Below are 22694 nucleotides of genomic sequence, written 5' to 3'. Positions count from 1 at the left end.
AAGGTCAATGTGTTCCAAAACGAAATTTACACAGCTGCATCCACATTCATAGGAGGTCTCCTACACTCTTGAGGCTTTACTTACATTTTTCTATGCACTATTACTCCTGGACCAGGTAATTTCATCACAGGGCACTACCTCATACAAGAGTGCCTGATAAGGTGTAAAGAGTGCTGAGTGCTATACTGAATATATACCAACTCCTTCAAGACAATAGATATTCAATCTCATAATATTGAGCTGGAAAATGCAAAAGAAAAAAACCCTGAAATTGTCACTCACTATGAACTGACCTATCAGGGTCAGTTACCTATTATTACCTTACTGTCTATTACCCTACTGTCTAAAACTTTTTCTGCATATTGTACAATTGATACAGGTAGGTGTCTGAGCCACTGGAAGCACCTAGGTATTTGTCATAAATAATTTACTTGCAACTGAACAGCACAGGCTGCCTTCACAATATTGTCTCACTTGTAATAGAGATACGTGAGGAAATGTTATGTGTTGGAATAAATCCAATTCCCTAGATTGCATGTGTTAAAACTAGGCTATACTACTCCAAAAAAATGCTTACTACAAATGCAGCAGTTTTGGAGTGTTAGGATAAAAATGCTATCAATCCTAAACGGGCTTTTATTATACAAGAAATCCATTGTGTAATACACATTGTTTATACGTAGTTCTCCGCTTGGAAGGCTGCAATAACTTCGTTAGAGCCAGCAGGTGGAGAAATGTTTCCATTTAAAAAACACAAGTGAGAAAAGACAAGTTCAGCAGCTATGGAGGAAAGCAGCTGCACTTTCTAAATCTATTCCTTCCTTATAATCACAAAATCCATACCAGTCTTAGTTTCCTAGGTAACCCTGTGAAACTGAGACTACTAGTAGAGACTAGCGCAAGTTAAAAACAAATATAATTTCAAGTTCACCTTCCATTAAATAAGTTTTAAAATGTCAGCTTTGATAAGACTCAGATATTTAGATTATATTTTTTTCATCACACAATGGCTTGCATATGACACTGCCATTTCCACACAATGGCTTGGAATGACTTTGTAAGATACCAGAGTATTGCACAATTTTTTTCAAGAATGCATATGCTGACCTCTTCTAGTTACTACAGTGGACACATATTCTTTTTATTGATCACTTGTACTGAATATAAGCATGCACATTGACACTGTAGAATATCAGAATCACACAGACACCATCTTGTATTTTACTGAGGAAACCTGTTCAGAAAAGAGCCATCAGCTGCCACATATTAACATTACTGGAACTCATAACATCAAACTGACTACAGACGCTGAGATAGCCAGTGGAAACTCTCTTCCCATATTTCTTTATCTGTTGTCCTTCTAGGAAAAAAACCTACATTGTAGGGAAATAGAATTGCATTTAAAATGTATATGGAACTTATGTAGAGCAAACCCAGTCATATCCTCTTCTTCAAAATGATGTCCATTCAGTATCCATCTTTATTGAAAAAATGCAAACACAGATTCTGAAATTGCTCTGGATGAAGAGACACTATAAACCAATTAAAGAATAAAACTGCATGTTATATATATTTACATCCAATCTACCTTTTTGTCATTTACAGAATATGCATGGGATTGAAATATGGAAAGAAAATATTCCTATCCTTCAGAGAATGAGCTCCATGTATTTCAACAGAGCACTATGTGCAACACTGGACTTGACTGACAAAACAGACTGACAGGTTGACAAAGCTGGTAATTATATTATAGATCTCTAGATAACTAGTAATCTTAAGGGTTCCATTGTTAACTATAACTACAATTTAAGCAGTCATCCTGCCTAATTTCTATAGTTTCTTTTGAACCCTGACTCATATTTGGAAAAAAAAAATTCAAATAGAAAAAAAAAAATCAGTATTAATATGCCCTAAGTATACCACAAAAACAGGCAAAAGGACTTAAAATAACAACTTTTTTAAGAAGTGGGGGGTAATAGTGAAAATAACTATCTAAAGAACTTATTTTAGCTAGAGAACATACATTTTTTTCCAGACTCCTTAGTGATAGGCGCAAGTATCTGTATGCAGCTATAGATGCACCATTTGCTATGCAGGCTTTCAGCTGGAGACTTGCAGTAAAACTTAGGAGAGAAAGCTGATTTTGTACAAGTTGGTCTTTGTGTCCTTACAAGTTTAACTGAATCTACAAATTAAACATCTTACTTAGCTGCACAATGATATGATTTCTGAAGACAAAGTTCCTACGAAATATGTAGTTTTAGCAAAGTGTTTAAGCATAGGTAAGATATGTTGCATGATCAATGCTCATAGTATGTGTTTCAGTACCCCAGGTACTGAAAAAACAACTCTGAAATACCTAAAACCCCTCAAAACTTATTCAGTGTAATCACCTTTGCAGAAATAAGCAACCAGATTTCTAGAGAGTACAGGAGAGCTTTTCAACTGGTTCTGCCTTTCAACCTCACATAAACTGATTTCCATTTCACACTTGATTTAAAAATCAGAATTCTCATTAATGTAGACATTTTTGCATTTTGTTTGTGGTAAAAGGTGTCTAACATGCAGCCTTTCCCTAAAAAGCTTCAGATCAGCTAAGATTAATCAGGTCAAACTGTCTGTGACACCTTACTTTCCATGGTTTGTCACCATTTTGAGGGTTTTCTGATATGCCCATAGTAAAAGAGACCAGTAACCCTTGCACTGTGTTCTGCAGCGGTGTATGCAGCAAATTGTGCTGAATGAACACTGTATTGGGTACATCTGTAATGCCTCAATTACCTAGGAGACCAACCATTTCACAAATTAGAAGTCCAGATGAAACTTCAAAGTATTTGTACTGTCAGCTGCAGGTAGAAATATGCATAATTAGCCTGTGCCTTGTACAAACTTGCCAAGCTAGTTGCAATCTAGAAGCTCAAGTTAGCCTGGAGCTACACCTGAATTCATGTGACCTGTCATGGCCATGGGCTATGCAGTTTACACAAGCTGTCACTCCAGTCTGTAGGTTTCCCCATGTAGATATGTCTCACAATGAACTAGAGGCACTTATCACATAATTGATAGCTCCCTTCTAGGTAAAATTTTCTCAGTGGTATTGAGGATTAACCGGTTTAGATATTTTAGAATTTTTTTTCTAAATATAGAAAAAATAAACCTCAGCTGCTCTCTAGTTACCATAGCAACTGTAAGGTATTATGGCACTTAACTGAGACCAAAGACATACATACAGCATTTTCTATGTATAAAACTAATGTCTGAATCAACTGTTATATATACTAAGAACATTTAGTTTTTGCATTTTGCCTGTTTTACAGGTGACCAATCACGTGACCCTACATTTGTTAGAATACTGTTAGAATCATAAAATCATAGAATCATTTAGGTTGGAAAAGACCCTCAAGGTCTTTGAGTCCAACCATAAACCTAACACTTGCAAGTCCACCACTAAACTATGTCCCTAAGCAACACATCCAAACATCTTTTACATACCTTCATGGATTGTAACTCCACCACTTCCCTGGGCAGCCTGTTCCAACACCTGACAATCTTCTCCATGAAGAAATGTTTCCTAATACCCAATCTAAACCTCCCCTAGCACAACTTGAGGCCATTTTCTCTTGTCCTATCACTTGCTACTTGGGAGAACACCCTCCATCCTACAGCCTCCTTTCAGGTAGTTGTAGACAACAATAAGGTCTCCTATCAGCCTCCTTTTCTCCAGGGTAAACAACTCGATTTCTCTCAGATGCTCCTCATCAGACTTGTGCTCCAGACCTCTGACCAGATTTGTTGCCCTTCTCTGAACTCTCTTCAGCACCTCAATGTCTTTCCTGTAGTGAGGGGCTCCGAACTGAACACAGTATTTGAGGCGCAGCCTCACCAGTGCTGAGCACAGTGGGACGATTACTTCCCTTGTCCTAGGGTAGAAAGTGTAGATGAAACATTTTGGGTTTTGTGACCAGTTTGTGTGACAGCAACAAAATTTATAAATGCTCAACTACCAAGTTAGTAACTGGAAAGGAATAAATTGCATACAGGGTCCAAAAATAAAAGCAGTTACTCCTACATGAACTAACTAATAGGATGTAAATTAATAGTAAAGTTAACAGGTACACTGAGCCACAAATTGTTCTGTAAGCCAAATTTTCAGTAAATTGTTTTTTTCAGACACAGTTTACCTATGCAATTTTTTCCCTGCATTCAGTTTATACTAACATCTCACCTGTAATACCATGATAGTCTAGAAAAGAGAGCAGGAGCATGTTTAATTCATATAAACAGCAATCTCAAGTTATGTTTAAGCCAAATGACAGAACTCATGGTTAACTCATACTGGCTCATGGTACACAAAGCAGTTTAGCAGTTTTACATGGCTGTAGGCCCACCAAGGAACAGCATTGAGCTCGAGTGTGTCTGTCTGTCAGGGAGCAGGCCCAGCCAGTGAGAGGCTCCTCTTTTGGGCATTCACTTCAAAAGAACAATAAATCCCGAAATTCGTCACTTACTGAACTGGTGCAAAGGCTTAGAATTTAATTTCAACACCTTGAGCTTCTGTTACATTAACAAACATCACAGCACTTGAAAACACAGTGCATCTTCAGAAGAAAGGTAACCTGTAGCTCAAAATGACTGGTGAGAAGACTCCCACACCACCAGAGGTAAGAATTCCCATACTAGCAGCAACAGCAGCAATTCCTTCAAGCTCTAGGCTAGGCATTTCTATTGCTCAGGAAATATTGCTAACTGCTTTGAAGTAACCTCTGTGATAATGGTCCACACATTGTAATTTGGGAAGTATTTCTCAGAGGTTGTTAAGTGCTTGCTACAGGATACGTCAATGTTATTTTGGAGAAAGATGAAGGCTTCCTTTGCCCATATTTAACTAAATACGAATAGCTCTGAACAGAACCAGAAGCTGTGTAGGCAGAATATATTAACTTCAGCTCTCTGCTATGAAAGCACAGTTACTCTACGAAGTAGCTTACAGCACAGGCAGAGTGCGCCCACATCTGCCCACATCAGACATACTGATTGCAGGAAGGAATAAGCACCTAAGAGGAATCAGGAGTCTAACAGCCTTTATTAATCTGGGCTTTAACCTCTAAATACAAGGCTTATATAAGTGTAATGTTAGGATAAACAAATCTGTCATGTGCTTACATTGAAAGTTTATGTGTAAATCCAGAGCAATATTTAACTGCTCTGATCCACATAAAAAGCCACCTCTGCTTTATCTGTAGACATTTTCTACTTCCATGACAATTTTTAGCAGAAAATTGGGCAACTTCAAATAACTTAGATGGGATAAATGTGTTTCTCATTATTTTGAGTCCTACATGTCTGAGGAACTGTAAAAGGACAACACTTGCTCTCTGTTCTCCATGACATGAGATTAAAGGAGTCCCAACTGGAATTGTATTTACTGTTTACCAACAAACCTCAGAAAAGTCTCAAGTAAAAATAAAAACTCAGTATCTGAGAACTTGGTTCTTGTTACTCTTTAACTTAAGAAAAATGGAAAAGCTGAAATTATAATATCTTTATCTACAGAGCTACCACACAGCTTCCTTTCATCTCAGAACTCCATAAAGTAAAAATTATTTTAAATAGTACATTCACACTTTAAGAACTTTAAAGATTAATTATAGTTCTATGCAAAAAAATGCAGCTCTAACAACTTTACCCAAACAACAAATGGCTCATGACTATAATTCTGTGTTGCTTTTAGGCCTCTAAGTATATCAGTCTCTTCAGTTATCAGAGTCTGACTTCCTTATCTAGTTTATTTGTTTGAATAAACTTTCTCATACCTTACTGGAGAGGAGATACGATCTGTGACAGGACTTATTACTTATGCCTAGCACAACTGTTACTGAAACACACACAGTGCTTAACATGAGATGTGAATAGGTGAAACAGTCCATGCACTTCTTTTTAATCGAGTCAGTAGCCTATCTGCTGTATCACCAAGCAAGCCTGGCTTAAGTTCAATTGCTCACTTGTATTAAATATTACAAAATTATATTTTGCCTTTGCTACACCTAAATGTAAACTAAAAAATCTAATAAAATTAGTCTCCAAAATGTGTTATATCCAGCACTGAAATTCAATCAACTCTTACAAAATGTTAGAAAAATCTTAAACTGAATATTTAAATAAAAAGTAACTGTAATGGAATGACCAGATTTTGAAAGCTATTTGCTTCATGTATTCTGCATTGTACTCCTCGTGAAAAGTTTCACAGCCTGTACCTTCTTGGCATTTTTTATGTCTGCATGAGCACACATTGTAGTATCTACATATATGAAGCATTCTGAAATCAGATGCTGGTACAGCAGCCTTTGCTGATGTGTTCTACATTTAAGAGTTTCCCCCAGATAGAATTCATTTACATGCTGAAACTTAAGGTCAGGTATACCACTACAGCTTTGCAATGCTCTAAACCAGATTTAGTCAAAGATGGACTGCCCTGTAGTGTTGTAGGCAGAACCTAAACCTATGTCTTATTAATAACGTAATATTGCCTATGCTGACAACATAGCATTATTTTCTTAGTTTGCATACTTCAAAGAAACATTATTTAGATGTTTACTATCAATGGAGAAAGTCTTGTCATAAAATAGTCATTTATAGACATATGAATATCTGGAATGCTTAGCACTAATCTTGGATTTTTAAAGGCAAGCGATGCAGTAATGAAAATGTTTAGGGATTTGTGATAAATTAATAATGTAATCTACACTAGACATGTTATTTAGAAGTTCTGAATGTGATTTTAAAACCAGATTGAAATGCTAAAACTGGCAATGCTGCAATGAAGTTTACAAGTACCAGTACTGATACAGTTTTATAGAACTTTACATTTTAGCAAAATGAAAAGAAAAATCAAAATTAAGATCTTGATCTTAAGACCTAAATAGGGGTAGCATTCTCAAGTGCAAATTCTTGCGTCAAAGGAGGATAGACAATGAAACTCTTTTCCTAAAACCCTTTGGAAGCCTTAAACACCACTTCATTTAATATATTGTTTATCTGAACTTAATGGATAGTGAGGCAGTTGCACACCATCTTCTCCCCCCACCCCACCCCTTCCTTTGATATGGAAGGTGCAGGCACATCCCCCGCTCCCTCAACATATCTCCCCGCTCCTGCAATGGGGTTAACAGCTTCTTTTATTTGACCCCAGAGCCTGTTGGCCAGGGTCCTTAACAGAGAGGAGGAGGGGGTGCAGAGGCACCAAGGAGCTGAGAAGTTTCAGGGCACCCCATAACCATAGTGGGGGTGCAGAGAAGCTTCTGGAATGCCCACAGTCAGCTCTGACATGGCTATATAAACGGGACCCCTGCCAAGGCATGCGCTTGCCATGTTCTCTTGAAATCGTGGGCCAAGAATGCTGTCATTGAGAGTCCTCCCTTTAGGCAAGATCGCTGCCTAAGGTAATCTACCAGGTCTGGGACTGCCTCAGCGCATCGTGTGGGTGAGTGATAACCTACTTAATATTTCCTCACAGGATTTGTGGGTGTTTTTCCTCACTAGACAAAGTGAGAGTATTCCATACCTAAATATGAACACGTGTATTTGTTTTCTGATGTCAGAGATGGCTCTGACATTGTTTTTGTGATCCACGTGTATGCACATTGTGGATCTCCATTGTTATTATTTGCTGCACCCCGGTAATTTCCTCAACTGATATTCGATCCTGTATTTACACTACTGGAGTGCTAAACCCCCATTCTTTACCAGTTAATTTGCTGCACCTTTTTGACCAGAATAAAAGCTTTGTTTTGGACCTTGTTGTCTACCTAAACTAACTTCAGGGTGCCGCCTTGACAGATAGTTTCCTTAAAGTTCTTCCCTAGTTAGTATTTGATAACATAGAAGGTCCATTTTCAGTTTGTCAAGAGGATAAATTAATGCTTTACACCATTTCTGCTTGTGTAGACCTATACATTTTAAATACATATAAATTGAAACTACAGTTTAAAAATTGAAAAAAGTAAATTGATCATCACTGTCCTTTTTAACTCTCTTTATTCTGTGATGCAACTTCAATGATACAATATTTAAGAGATTTTGTCTACTTCAGCAGAGATTTCTGTCTTTACTGATGTCAAATATGATTTCTTAGGGCAACAAAGATGATCAAGGGAGTGGAGCACCTCCCTTATGAAGAAAGGCTGAGGGAGCTGGGTCTCTTTGGTTTGGAAAAGAGGAGACTGAGGGGTGACCTTATTAATGTTTATAAATATATAAAGGGTGAGTGTCACGAGGATGGAGCCAGGCTCTTCTCAGTGGCAAACAATGATAGGACAAGGGGTAATGGGATCAAGCTGCAACACAAGAGGTTCCACTTAAATTTGAGAAGAAACTTCTTCACAGTGAGGGTGACAGAGCACTGGAACAGGTTGCCCAGGGAAGTTGTGGAGTCTCCTTTGCTGGAGAGATTCAAAACCCGCCTGGACATGTTCCTGTGCGACCTCACCTAGGCGTTCCTGCTCCAGCAGGGGGATTGGACTAGACGATCTTTTGAGGTCCCTTCCAATCCCAAACCTACTGTGATACTGTGATTTATTATACTCATAACTGAGCTCTCAAAGTTCACACAGCAGTTTTTGATATCTATTGAATCTCAAGGGTCCTTCCTTCTCAAGATTGCTTTGTATCAATTCAGCCCTGCCACAGTGATATTGTTTTTTCTGACCAAAAATGTGTCATTGATTTGCAGGAAGATGATTAACTGAGCAAAGATAGTTCTGTGTTTGCTAAAGGAAAAAAACACCATGTTTGCACCTTTAGCTAGAAATACATCTCTCTTCACTAGCTTCCATATTTTGGCCCAAACCCCTGCAGTTTTAGTGGGCATGATGAAAGATGTTTTCTATGCAGCTCATCTTGCAGAATAGGTTTTGTTTATAAACATAAATAAGCAAAAACTTGAAGACCCAATCTGAAATAGAAAGAACAATCTCATTTTAGAAATTTTTGCCCAAGTAGGTATGCAAATACTCATCAGTGAGACTGAACTGTTGAAATACATCAGTCATACAAAGCACATTTTCAATATACATTGATGTAGAGTTTGTTTAAGGATATAGATAAATTCAGAATTAGCCCTAAGAGATCCTTTTTTCCTGTCAAGGTTTAAGGCAAGACAGCAATAAACCGTGGCAGACGTTCCCTATTACTCCCTCACCTCCTGCCATCCCTTTACTTTAGATCGGAAAGATGATAGGAAAGATAAGGAGGAAGGAAGAGAGAGTTAGACTTCAAGTTGGAAGGTTTTAAAGGCTTTTACTGATGCTACTAAGGAATAGAGAATATATACAAAATATACAAAACCAATCTTGAGTGCTCGATGTGGAGCTAGCGTCACTCCAGCAGCGGCGGAGCTGGGTGTGCGGAGCTGGCATGGCTCCAGCAGGTGCAGGCCAGACTTCCAGAAGTCACGGGTGGGACTTCACAGCAAACGGAAAACTGGTTGCAGGGATTACAGGGCCTGAGGCCTTCCAGATCACAGGCAGACAAACAAGGTCCTCTCTAGATTCTGGCCATGGTCAAAGAGAGCTTGACCCTCATGATCACCCTCTAATATAGAGGGTATGATGATTATGGGATGGAATACTCAGTTGATCCTCAGTTGGTCAGTTCTAGTCACCTGTTCCATCCACCCCTCCTCAAACACGCTCCTCTCACAATGGAACATGGGGAAACTTATCAGTCTTTCTTGGCTACCATAGTAATAAATCTAAACATAAACTTCTTCAGCATTCCGTTGGTCTTCTAATCAGTACCGAGTACAGCATCCGAGGAAAAATATGCAGGCTAAAACTCAGAAAAGTGCAGCCACCTAGAAGAACTTAGCTGAAAGAAAAATCACTGAAAGAGAACTAGTCTTGTTTTTAACAAAACCAGGACACTTCTTAACAGTGCTTTGAGTGCTCACCAGATACTTAAAATTGTGAAAAATAAATACATTTTATATTTTATTATGGTATAAGATGTACTAAAGAAATCAGATATGTATTGCAGTCATTGTATCTACTGGATTTTATGGAAAAATATGCATAACTTACTGCAATGTTGCATTCTAGCTAGGAGAATCCACAGGGGTAATACATACACATACATGGGTGTAACTATATAAACTGGGAAAGTTCCTGAACAAACATAATTATTTTAATTTAATTTAATTTTAGTCTTACTCCCTGCTAAAAAAGACAGACATATATTAGCATACTAGACATTGAAAAATTGAACAAATGTCTCAGAACAGTGAAGTTAGGAGGCGCATTCCATGATGGGGAAAACTTGTCTCCTTGAGGACTTTCAAAGCAACGCCACGATATTTAAAAGATTGTGAAATGTCAAACATTTATGATCTTCCTTGACAATATATCCATCCGTATATCAAAGATGAGGACTAGTGCTGTGACTAAGTTTACTCTTTGTCAGAAAACAAGTAGAACTTTAGTTGCATGCAGTTTTCAGGTGAAATTTTGGATATCAAACTGAGCTTGATGAAAGTAAAGCCTGTGTCAATAATATAATTGTTTTACCTACCTACTGTGTTAAAAGGTTGTTCTTAGTATAGAGCAAGAAGAAGACAAATTAACTCAATGCATAAAATTTGAAGTTTGCTGAAATTTAGAACAAGACAGGCACCCCAGAACCACTATCATCACAAGTTCAGGAACATTAATAAACTAAACCAACCTCTGTCCAAGTTATTCATTTTTCTGTTGAAAGAGAAATATTAAGCAAAATGAATAAAACTAAAATGAATATATATTCACTTTTGTTTGAACTATTTGGCATAGAACTTAATCACTTTGTAAAAGGGAGGAAACAACAGGCAGAGTGTGATGAACTTTATACAAACTTTTATAATTCTGTCAAAATAGTTAAGAAATGTAATTCTGATTAGATTCTCTTCAGAGATATCTGTGTTCATACTCGCATTTTTTCTATAACTTAATCATGTTTGTGGATTTTTTTTAAAAAATCTTCCTTATTTTGTCTGTTTTTTAAACTAAGTGAGCTAAATTCAATTATACATTGAATGACATCTTTGAATTTAATGATGTATAGATTTAGAACAATGGAAATTATAATAAAAAAGTAGCCTACAGTGTATTCCATTTTTTCTCAAAGAAGAATAGTTTCCAGTCAGCAATGACAGCTTTCATAACTTTAGGATGACATCTTGAAAGAGTACAATCACAGAGACAAAATACAAACTAGTGCTCTACAAAACTATACATCTTTTAGGCAAATTAACAGTAAAGTAGAACAAGAAAAATTGCTTAATAGCTAAGAGCCTTTTTGGGAGAACTGACTGAATGCTAGCTAGTGAAGTCCTAAAAAGGAGGTGGTTTTTGTACCAGATACTCTTCTTGTGCTTTTTTCATATTCTCAGAACAAACTTTCCTCAAATGCAGTGTGAGGTCAAGGACCTACTACTAGGCAGGCTTCAGCGCTGGGGATACTTGGAAAGGGAGATGCAGTGGTGCCATACTGAGAAGAGGAATTATGTCATCTAGGGTGTATAAAAAATGTGAGGGTTCTGGACACAGCTTCATTAGAAAGGAATGTGAAGACACAGGTTTTATATCTTCCTCTAAAACTGCCAGACTCATTGAAGTACTGAAGAACCTACTGAAGGGCACTGACTGCTTTTTCTCAGAAATAATTCAGACAAGAAAATATATTCCTTCAGCTGAAGTGGACACTCCAAATAAAGACTTAATTTAGCAAGCAAGAATAAACAACTGATGCTTTTCAACATTAAAAAAATCCTTTGAAATGAAGAGCAGAAATGTTGTAAAATGTAAGAAGAAACTGCAACTCTCTGAGAGGTATTTAAGGAAGCTGTAGCATACAAATGGTTGCAAAATACAAAATCTGACCTTTCAAGTCTGAAAAACTGCTTCATAGTATATCTAAAAGGTGTAAAATATACTGATGAAATAGAATTTCCTACTCTTAATGATATACCAATTGCTTTTCATGTTAACTTTCTGGATTTATTGTTTTTACTCATATAAATTATTTATTTACTAGAGCTGTAAAATGTGATCTATATTTGTTTTCATTATTTACACAGCAAATGTTATATTTTATCTTCTCTCAGGTACCTTTATGCAGCTCTTTCCAAAACACTTAGGAGTGATCATTTTAACACTCCAGTTCTATCAGGATTGATCTACAATGATGAGTATTTGTTTACACACAATGCCTTGCTCTGATGTAGAGCCTCAGTGATAGCAAATATGACAAACTACATGTTTAAATCAAGATGTTGTGAGAATATTTCTGAATTGCTCTCTAAAAAAAGAAAGCATCTGGCCTTTAAATGAGTTGGTCTTGTTTGAATCCAGTCTGTCTGCCAAACATCAGATTAAACAGTCCTAGGAAAGCACACTTTACCTTCCACATAGTCTGATATATTAAACAAATCATAGAAACATTTAGGTTGGAAAAGACCCTTAAGATCATTGAGTCTAACCATAACCCTAACACTGCCAAGTCCACCATTAAACCATGTCCTTAAGGACCATGTCTACACATCTTTTAAATACCTCCAGGCATACTCACTCAACAACTTCCCTGGGCAGCCTGTTCTAATGCCTGACAACCCCTTCAGTGAAGAAGTTTTCCCTAATATCCAATCCAAACGTCCCCTGCCATAACTTGAGACCATTTTGTCTTGTTCTATCACTTGCTACTTTGGAAAAGAGACCAACACCCTTCATATGCTACAACTTCCTTTCAGATAATTGTAGAGAGATATAAGGTCTCCTCTCAGCCTCCTTTTTTCCAGGCTAAACAGCCCCAGGTCCTTCAGCTGTTCCTCATAAGACTTGTGCTCCAGAGCCCTCATCAGCTTCATTGCCCTTCTCTGAACTCTCTCCAGCACCTCAATGTCTCTCTTGTAGTGAAGGGCCCAAAACTGAACACAGTATTTGAGGTGCAGCCTCACCGATGCCGAGCACAGTGAAACGATCACTTCCCTATTCCTGCTGGCCACACTATATTTGATACAAGCCAGGAGGCTGTTGGCCTTTTTGGGCACACTGCTGGCTCATGTTCAGCTGCCTGTTGATCAACATCCCTAGGTCCTTCACAGTAAGGCAGCTTTGGAGCCACTCTTCCCCAAACCTGTAGCACTGCCTGGAGTTGTTGTGACTCAAGCGCAGGACCTGGCACTTGGCCTCAGCCCATTGATTCAGCCTTCCCCATTCCTTCTCTGGAGCCTTCATATCCTCCAGCAGATCTACATTCCCACCCAATTTGATGTCACCCGCAAACTTACTAAGGGTGCACTCAATCCCCTCATCCAGATCATTGATAAAGAAGATAAACAGAATTGGACCAAATACTGAGCCCTGGAGAACATGACTCATGAATGTCTGCCAACTGGTTTTAACTCCATTCAGCACAACTCTTTGTGCCCAGCCATCCAAACAGTTCTTTATGCAGTTAAGAGTATGCCCCTCCAAGCCATGAGCATCCAGTTTCTCCAGGAAAATGCTGTGGGAAGTGTCAAAAGCTTTACTAAAGTCACGTAAATAACATCCACAGGCTTTCCCTCATCCACTAAGCAAGTCCCTTTGTCATAGGAGGAGATCAGGTTTGTCAAGCAGGTTCTGCCTTTCATAAACCCATGCTGACTGGGCCTGATCAGCTGGTTGTCTTGTGTGTGCTACGTGATGGCACTCAGGATGATCTACTCCATGAACTTTCCCTGGTGTCACATCCCACCCTTAGGTATGAGTTGGGGGGAGAAGTGACTCAGGTTCGTGGGTCCCCTTTGGTTGGAAAACAGTACACACAGTACTTAAGATCCGCAAACAAAAGGCTTTTATTTTGCAGATTGGCCTAAATGATATATGATTCAGTGGCAGAAGAATTTACATTATTGTATGTTCGATTGGTAAACATAAAAAGTTTGTGGCATATTCAGGGTTGTAAATCTCATGTTACTGTGTTACTTATAAAAGGCTAAGCAAAAAAGGTAGAAGTATGGGAAAGAAAGAAAAGAGAGAGAAAGGTTTCACCATCCTTATGGCTCTGCTTTATGTGTGATGGAGTTCACAGTTTCAGGTCCAGCAATGTGCAGTGTCCTCTGGCATTTTGTTCAGTTCATGTAGTGAGACTGATAGGCAGAGTGGTCCTCAGGATGGTGCTTACACAAGGTGGGCCTTTATAGCTGTCTGGGTTGCCTGCTTGCATAACTTTTGGTCTTTTGTGGAGGTGATATTGTGAAAGAGAGAAAAGTCTGGGGGGAAAGGGTGATTGCGAAAGATTGACAAGTCTCAGGCCATGTTGAAGGGTCTCAGCTTTTCCCTTTGTGCCATGCTAGGCCTATCAGAAGGTGGAGCTATGTGCCCTCCGGCATGTCCCCCACCTCCTGTATCAGCTGGCCAGCCTGGGCTGTGGATCATTATCTTGTCCTTGATAGCTAAATCGCAGTTCACTCTGTACTGAATGTATCATCTCCTGTGGCTGGATGAACAGGTTTTGCCACAATGTTTTGACCATTATCCTTATCAGTACATGACACCTGGCACTGAGGTCAGACTGACAGGCCTGTAGTTCCCCAGATCCTCCTTCTGGCCCTTTGTGTATATGGGTGTCACATTTGCCAACTTCCAGTCAACTGGGACCTCCTCTGTTAGACAGGGGTGCTTGACAAATGATGGGAACTGGCTTGGTGAATACCTCTGTCAGCTCCCTCAGTATCATTGAGTGGATCCCATCCAGCCCCCTAGATTTGTATGTCTAAGTGATGTAACAGGTCACTAATCTTTGCCCCTTGGATTATGGGGACTTCCTTCTGCTCCCTGTCCCTGTCTTCTGGTGTCTGGATACCCAGAGAAAAACTGGTCTGACTATTAATGACTGAGACAAAGATGGTATTTAGTACCTCAGCCTTTTCCTCATCCTTTGTCACTGTGTTTCCCTCCACAGCCAATAAAAGACTCCTAGTCCTCCTTTTGCTTTTAATGTATTTGTAGAAATATATTTATTGTCTTTATCATGGTTTCTGCTGGGATAGAGTTAATTTTCTTCTTAGCAGGTGGTATAGTGTTGTGGTTTGGATTTAGAATGAGAATAATGTTGATAATACACTGATGTTTTCTTTGTTGATAAGTACCTAAGGACTTTTCAGCTTCTGACTCCATGCCAGGTGCCTAAGAAGTTGTGAGGGGACACAACCAGGACAGCTGACCACAACTGACGAAAGGGATATTCTATACCATATGATATCTCACCTTGAGTCCCAGCTCCAGAGCATTAGGAGCTTCTGTTTAGAGACGTGCTAGGTCTCAGGCTCCCTTTCCTCAGTCTCTTTCTTCTTGTGTCTATCCTGACTGCAACCAAGAGTGGTGAAGAGGATCTAGAGATGTGTCCTGTGGGCAGGAGACCCAACAGTCATGCAGATTCCCAGGGCAGAATGATGTGAGGCAGCTAGACCCTGCCCAAACCTCAGTCTCCATTTCAGACTGGGAAGAAGGCAGTGTTCAGTGCTCTTGCATAACTTGAGTTCAAGTAGTAATTTAAATAGAACCTGAATCAGCCTGCTTCAATCTACTGCCAAACTAATTATCAACAGAATAAAACTTAAGCTAGCCAAACTAATTATCAACAGAATAAAACTTAAGCTTGTAACATAAAACCTCTGAACCTGGCTGTAAATATTTCTTTTTTAGGCACTTAATTTTTCTCAGATTTATCTGCTATGTTATGAGAAACTTTCTTTCCACTTCATACTCATGTTCTCTGAACTGTAGCAGTCTTAACATTTCATGTCTGTTACTGCTTGGCTTGACACTTCAGTCCTCACAAGAAGCACATGAACACCTGACCTGTAGACACTGTAAGCACATGTGTTGCAAAGGGTTTGGGAGGGATACCTACATCACTATATGCACATGCTAGGAAGCTAACTGAAATTGTGAATTCTGTATAAACTGCTTTCAAAATTAATGTAGCTCCTGAGTACTCTTCTTGCCCAGAACATTTAACAGAGCAAAAAGGAGTCTACTGAGACTCACGACAAGAAGGAAGTGTAACAGAAAATCAAATACGTCACTTAAAGCAGAAATGTATCAGGCAGGAATTTGTACTAAGATAGCTTCAAATGTACTCTTAGAAGAAAAAAAAAAAGTATCAGTGATTCTCTAAAGGGCCAACCACAGCAATAAAGATTAGATTGAAAGTAAAGAATACTTTCCTTATAGGATTAAAGTATATTTACTAGAAGAGGAAAAATAGAACCTAATAAACTTACAAGTGGGAGGACTCATAATCTAGTTGTTACAACTGGGAAGGGGAGTGAAAGAAAGAAAGAAAATTTTTAAAAAGTAAAGGGAATAGATGTTATGTTTCACTGAAGAGGAACGTGGTACTTACATGTGGCTTTAGCAACACTGCAAATTTGTGAGTTAAAAGCCCAGTCGCATACAGAAGATGTAATTAGCTCACAGTACAAGGTGGAACATACAAGGAAGTGGCCAGGGTCAGGACCAAGGACAGGTTTTCTTAAACAAAATGAAGTTATTCTGGGTAAATGCTGTGGCAGATAGAGTGTTGTATCTTAGTTGCAGTGTTGAACATGCCATCAAAACAAAATTTTTGCATTTTCCCACAGAAGCTCTGAAAGATGTAGAAGGCAAGAAAAAAAGCCATGGATTCTGAAATGAAGATAAAAAGTTCAATCTTATCACAAACCACTCCAAAATATCATGATGAAGTATAGTCATGATGGTAGCTAGATATTACTATGAGAAAACATGTGTTAGGGTGGAAAGTACTTCCCTAACATTTTTTTTTTTTCTGAAATTCTTATTACAATATTATAAAAGTATAACTTCAAACAAAGCAAAAAATGTTCTCTGAAAACTGCTGGCAGATAGCCATGCCTTGGTTATGCAAAAGGTTGTGTACAGTTCCTAGTTCTAACTGGGAGGAAAATTTCTGTCCAAGGAGTTCCACTGGCTGCATGCACGACCTGCCATGACACCTCTACAAAGCAACAGAATCCTCCTCCTGGGCTCTGTTCTCAGTCTCAGTGAAGCACACAGATAGAAGTATGGGTGCAGACATAGAATCATAGAATTATTCCAGTTGTAAAAGACCCTCAGGATCATCGAGTCCAACCATAACCTAACCTAACTCTAGCACTAAACCATATCCCTAAGAACCTAATCTAAATGCCTTTTAAACACCTTCAGGGATGGCAACTCCACCACTTCCTTGGGCAGCCTGTTCCAATGCCTGACAATGCTTTCTATGAAAAATATTTTCCTAATATCCAATCTAAACCTCCCCTGGCACAACTTGAGGCCATTTCCTCTCATCCTATCACTTTCTACTTGGGAGAAGAGACCAAAACTCTCCATGCTACAACCTCCTTTCAGGTAGTTGTAGACAGCAATAAGGTCTCCCCTCAGCCTACTTTTCTCCGGGCTAAACAGTCCCAGTTCCCTCAGCCGCACCTTATAAGATTTGCACTCCAGCCCCCTCATGCAGCAAAACATAGAGGGATGTTCTGCAAAACTGTGCCTAAGATTAGGCTGACTGAAATATTTCTCTATTTAAGGTACTTAGAATGCAAAAAACCCCACTATTGTTTAGCTGAATGGGAAGGAAAATAAATTAAAATGTGCAAAGACCTAGCATGGGACATGCCTAGAAACATTTCATTTTGTCGCACTCTTGATAGTTTTTCACTGATTTATAATAGATGATAATTATCTCCACAATAAGCTTCACCAGAACTTTACAGCTCGTTTCTTGCCTTTTGGTACTGTAATATGATCAATTTTATCCATTAACTAGCTTAGTCCACCAGTCTATCCTAAAATGAGTTAAAAACTGCTAGTGACAGTGTGACTACTATCAAGTTGAATGACAACTACTACCCTCACAGGGCTACTTGATCTTGAGAGTATAGACCCCTGAACTTTCTATTCATCAAGTGCTCATACTTGACTTTGCAGAAAGCTGTTGCTTTAAAAATGATTAGCAATTGGCAATACCTCTGCATTAGAAGTTCCTGATGTGAAAAGAAATACTTTTCCAAGGATTTCCTTCTTCTAAGAGAGAGAATGAGTCTTCAAACAGTTTTTTCCTTGAATGCATGACATTACCGTCTTACAATGGAAAAGTTACAGGAAAACAAAACAAAAGTTTCATATTTAACCTTCTTGCTTTCTTCTGTCTTTTCCTCAAATCCCCACCCATAGAAGAAATGAACATTTTGTAAGAACTCTGAACGTACTCTGCTTGAATTTTAGTTGCTCTAGAACTGGAATGGAAATCAAGTTAAATGTTTAAATAACGTGGATAATGGATATTAGACTATTTTACATCACTATTACAGCCAAAGCAAAGCCTCTCCAAATATTTCAAAATATCAAGCCCACATCATAGAAGAAATTCTAAATAAAAATCAAAGTTCAAGTCAAACTGAACATCTAAACATTGCCACTGACATTGACTTAGACCATGACTTTTATGTTAACCCATTTTATTATTTTTTTTTTATTCTTCTGCATTTTTTCTGAAAACCACTAATTAAATATTCATGACATACAAAAATGAAAGCACATTCATCATCTTCACACACTAAGATTTACTTGATGCATTGTCTGACAACTTATTGCTTGGCATTGTAGAAAGCCTGAAATCTCTACATTATCTTAGCTTTAAATTCTTCTGCTTTCCAGTTGTCTTAATCCTCATATACTCATTTCCTTTGCAGTTTTAAGAAAACATCTCTATAGTACTCTAAAACATATTGTTTTTAAAATGTGTTGCTCAGCAGTATTTGAAAGGAATGTATTTTACTACAAATTTTGAAAACTGAACCAGTTTTAGATGTCTGCATCTCTAGCATACATATGCCATTTCTTTCATTCTAGAGATGCCTATTGCAAACAAGCTTCAGAACACATATGTGATAAAAAGAGGAATCATTGTTACATTTAGCCTTCAGTAGAGTCTGGAACAACTGTTTCACATAAACTAGATGTCTTAGCATCCATATTTAAATTAGATTAGTAGCTGGTGGGCATTAAAGAAGCCGCACAAATGGATTCAAGATCTCAGCAAAGCTTATTTAACATGTAGGATAAAGGTTAGATTGACAGTCCTGGAAATAATTACTTATTTTTCCACAGAGCTGGATAATGACAACAGCTGCATACAGTATTCACATGGCCATGAGAGGGCTTGATGCTATACTTTCACTTTACCTCTAATTCAAACCTCACACTTACGATAAGCCCCCAGCAGAAGGTTGTCTACTGTGATGTAGACAAAGTAGGGAGGCATAAATTCTAGAAGGAACAACCTACTTTATAAGATTAGTAACTGAGGTTTGAATCTGAGCTTTAGCTGAAAAGTCAAATTGAAGGAATATATAGGCAGCCTTGTGCCAGATATAATATCTCCTTAGACTGTCCACATGAGATAACATAAATATAGGAATGTTTTCACAGCAGAAAAATAAGGAAAGATTATAGAACTTAGCATGAAAACTTGTAGTTTGAAATTTAAAGAAAGTCATTATTGAATGTCATTAATCTTCCGCTCCTACTGAAGAAACTGAAACTTCCAACTTTATGTTCATAAATAATGAAATCACTTTTTGAGAAAGCAATTATCTTTTATTAGTACAGTTTGAGTCCAGTATTGACTCAATAACCTCATGTCCACTACCTAATAACTGTAAGTCTGGGAGATTTATGCTATAAAAATATGTATATTCTTCTCTGCTAAAACTGTTCTGAATTATTTTGTGTACAAGACAGTTATCTAAGTGGCACATCATTTCTACATTTAAAAAATCCTCACATTTCCTACTGCCTCCTGTTGTATTTTGAGTTCACTTTTGAATCATTTAGGGAAGTTTCTTTACCCTAGGTATCCTGAAGCAGAGTGTCAGGCACAAATTCCAGAAATTCCTCTTAAATAATTTATTTGAAAGGCACAGTGCTAAAGAGCAACTCAAGCTGGGTGTCTCTGAAGAGGCACCCCAAGCGAAGAAAACCCTGGGCAAATATACCCTTACAATATAAGTTTCCCACTCCTGACATGTCAGTTTAGGCCAATTGTAAAATTAGAGTGTGGGGTCTCCCAGTTGAATGCCTTCATTTCTTGTCTCTGCAAGTGATTGTCTTTTGCTGGTCAGCCTGAGCATCAGTCTTGGCACTGTCCATCAGCTGCTATTTTGCACCTGCACATGAGAGGTTGTAGAAAGTTCTTGACTAAAACTTCAGTAAGTTCTCACATTCTTCTGTTTCTTTTCTTCTTTAGACGTGACATTCCATTCCTTTACTTATCTTTAGGGATATAGCTCCCACTGACAATCAAAAGCTCACTTATCTTCTGGCTGGGGCCCTTGTTAACTAGGCAGAAAGTTTGAAGGTTCACATCTTGTGGCCTAAGCAGACTTAGTTACTTATACTAAATGAGTTATGCTAAGCAAGTTCTATAAGAAGCCATATACCAAATAGTTTAGTAACATAAGACCTGAACATAGGCTAAAGATAGTATAAATTTCTTAATAATTTAAAAGAAGAAAAATCAATTATATGGGTTATAACTTGTGAAGTTATGAAGAAGGAAAATAGGAGCAATATTGGATTTTTATTATATCTAGCATATAACATCTTCTAAGGTTCAGGTAAAGTATAGTGGAAACTATTCCGTCAGTTGTCTTAAGGTAACTTTAAAATAAACATAAAAAAGAGAGTATCATATCATAACACTAAATTATCTTATCAAAAAAGGACAACCGAACTCATTTCAAGGCTGTGATATTCACTGCACAAACATTAAAACTGTCCAATTTTTAAAATCAGGCTGTGAATTATAGCAAGTCTTGTAAAACCTGGTCTCTCATAGTGACCTGCTGAAAAAAGGCTGTTACTTCAGCTTCAGTAGGTAAGCAAAATATTTTTCGCTGTTAATAAAAAGAAAAAGCACAGCAGAGAAGTCTTAGTAGAGATCCTTGGATTTTTAAGCTCTCATTACTCCAGGGGCTATCAGTTTAAATAGATTCCTTCATTTTCTTATATCTTTAATGACATACCAGGCAAATCAATCACCCTCTCCTTCCCCCCCCGCCACCCCGCCCCCATCTTTTTCTTGGCAGTGAGAGCACATGGTAGAACCAAATACTTCATGTACTCACTATGAAACACCTAAGTGTTTTACAGATTTCAATTTAGTTTTACAGCATGCATGTAAAATAAAGGCTTATGAAAATCTCTGTTCTCTATTTCCAGCAGCAAATAGACCTTGAACAGTATTCACAACATATAGTTAACCCAATGTGCCTGTGTAAAACCTGTTCTTCTTCAGAATCTTTAGACCATTCAGCACTTCATATTCAAAACACAGTGCCCACCGATCTCAACTGCAGCAACTGTGACCCAGTATCCACCTTAAGCAGCCAAAACCAAGCACCTCACCAAGCAACTACCTGTAAGCTATTTTTCTTGAATTCATGCTATCTTTGGCATTGACAAGAACACAACTGAGTACTCACTACAATGAAAACACCTGACTGGCTTAACCACTGGTTCATGTTTCTTTTCCTGTATGATTTCTAGTTGCTGCAAAAAGTGAGGCAGTGGCTTTACAAACAACCATTCCTCAGAGCAGATGCAGAACTCATTGCAGTTCTATAGGATACATAGTATGATATAATATGACAAACAGAAACATTATATATTAGGAATAATGAAGTAAGAGCCCGCAGACAACTAACACTTTCATTTTTAGCAACTTTTGAATGCTTGGCCTGCAAAATCAGGAGCAAGTTTTTGTTCATGAATCCTTTATTTTTAAGAAGCAAATTCAAACTACATTAAATCAGGTGGTAACCTAGTGCGATCCATCTGGGTGTAACCAGGGACAGATAATCTAAAACCAACACACCACTTGAGCAAGGAAGAGAATTTGTAGCAGCATTTGTTTTAACTCTTCTTGGAAAAACACTTCAGAGAAATGAGAGATCTTAGTAGTGGGTTCCCTTTTTGCTGATAAGATGTAATAATAAGATTGGGAAACCACAAAGTTAATTTGATGCACCATTGATATGTTCCCTTATCGGGATAGATTCCTGCCTAGCTTTTTCCTGAGGTCATTGTTCCAGGTTGCGCTCCAAACTGCTGTCCCAGCCACTTCTTGTCCCAAATCCCAGTTCCAACTACCCACATTCCTCATAGTTTTCCATGAGGACTCCTAACTAAGCCTTTCCTCATAGCCGAACTGGTTTTCCTTTCAACACACAGAAAAGTCTCTCTCAGTAAAGCAAGTACATTTTCCAAATTTCAGTGCATTTTCATTCTTTTCAAATATTACAGAAGAATTTGTTCTTGTTTTCAGTTTATCTCAGGTGATTCAGATTGGAAAATCTCATGCAAAAATGCAGTCCAGAGACTACATAAAGTAATCTTAGGGTTAAAAATCTTTAGGACAAAAAGTTGAAGACAAAATGTCCAAAAATGAGATTTTATAGTGAGAGAAAAGACTAGTTCCCTTATTAGAGGTGCTGCTGCTCAATCAGATTTTCTTGCCTGTCTAAAGCCATTTAATATAGACAGAACAATTTAAATGAATACAATTTTTAATTCTTTATTTTTGTACCAAGAATGTATTAACCCAAGGTCAAG

This window comes from Nesoenas mayeri, assembly GCF_963082525.1.
Source record: "Nesoenas mayeri genome assembly, chromosome: 2".
NCBI classification, from domain to species: Eukaryota; Metazoa; Chordata; class Aves; order Columbiformes; family Columbidae; genus Nesoenas; species Nesoenas mayeri.
Note: the sequence above shows the minus strand (reverse complement) of the source record.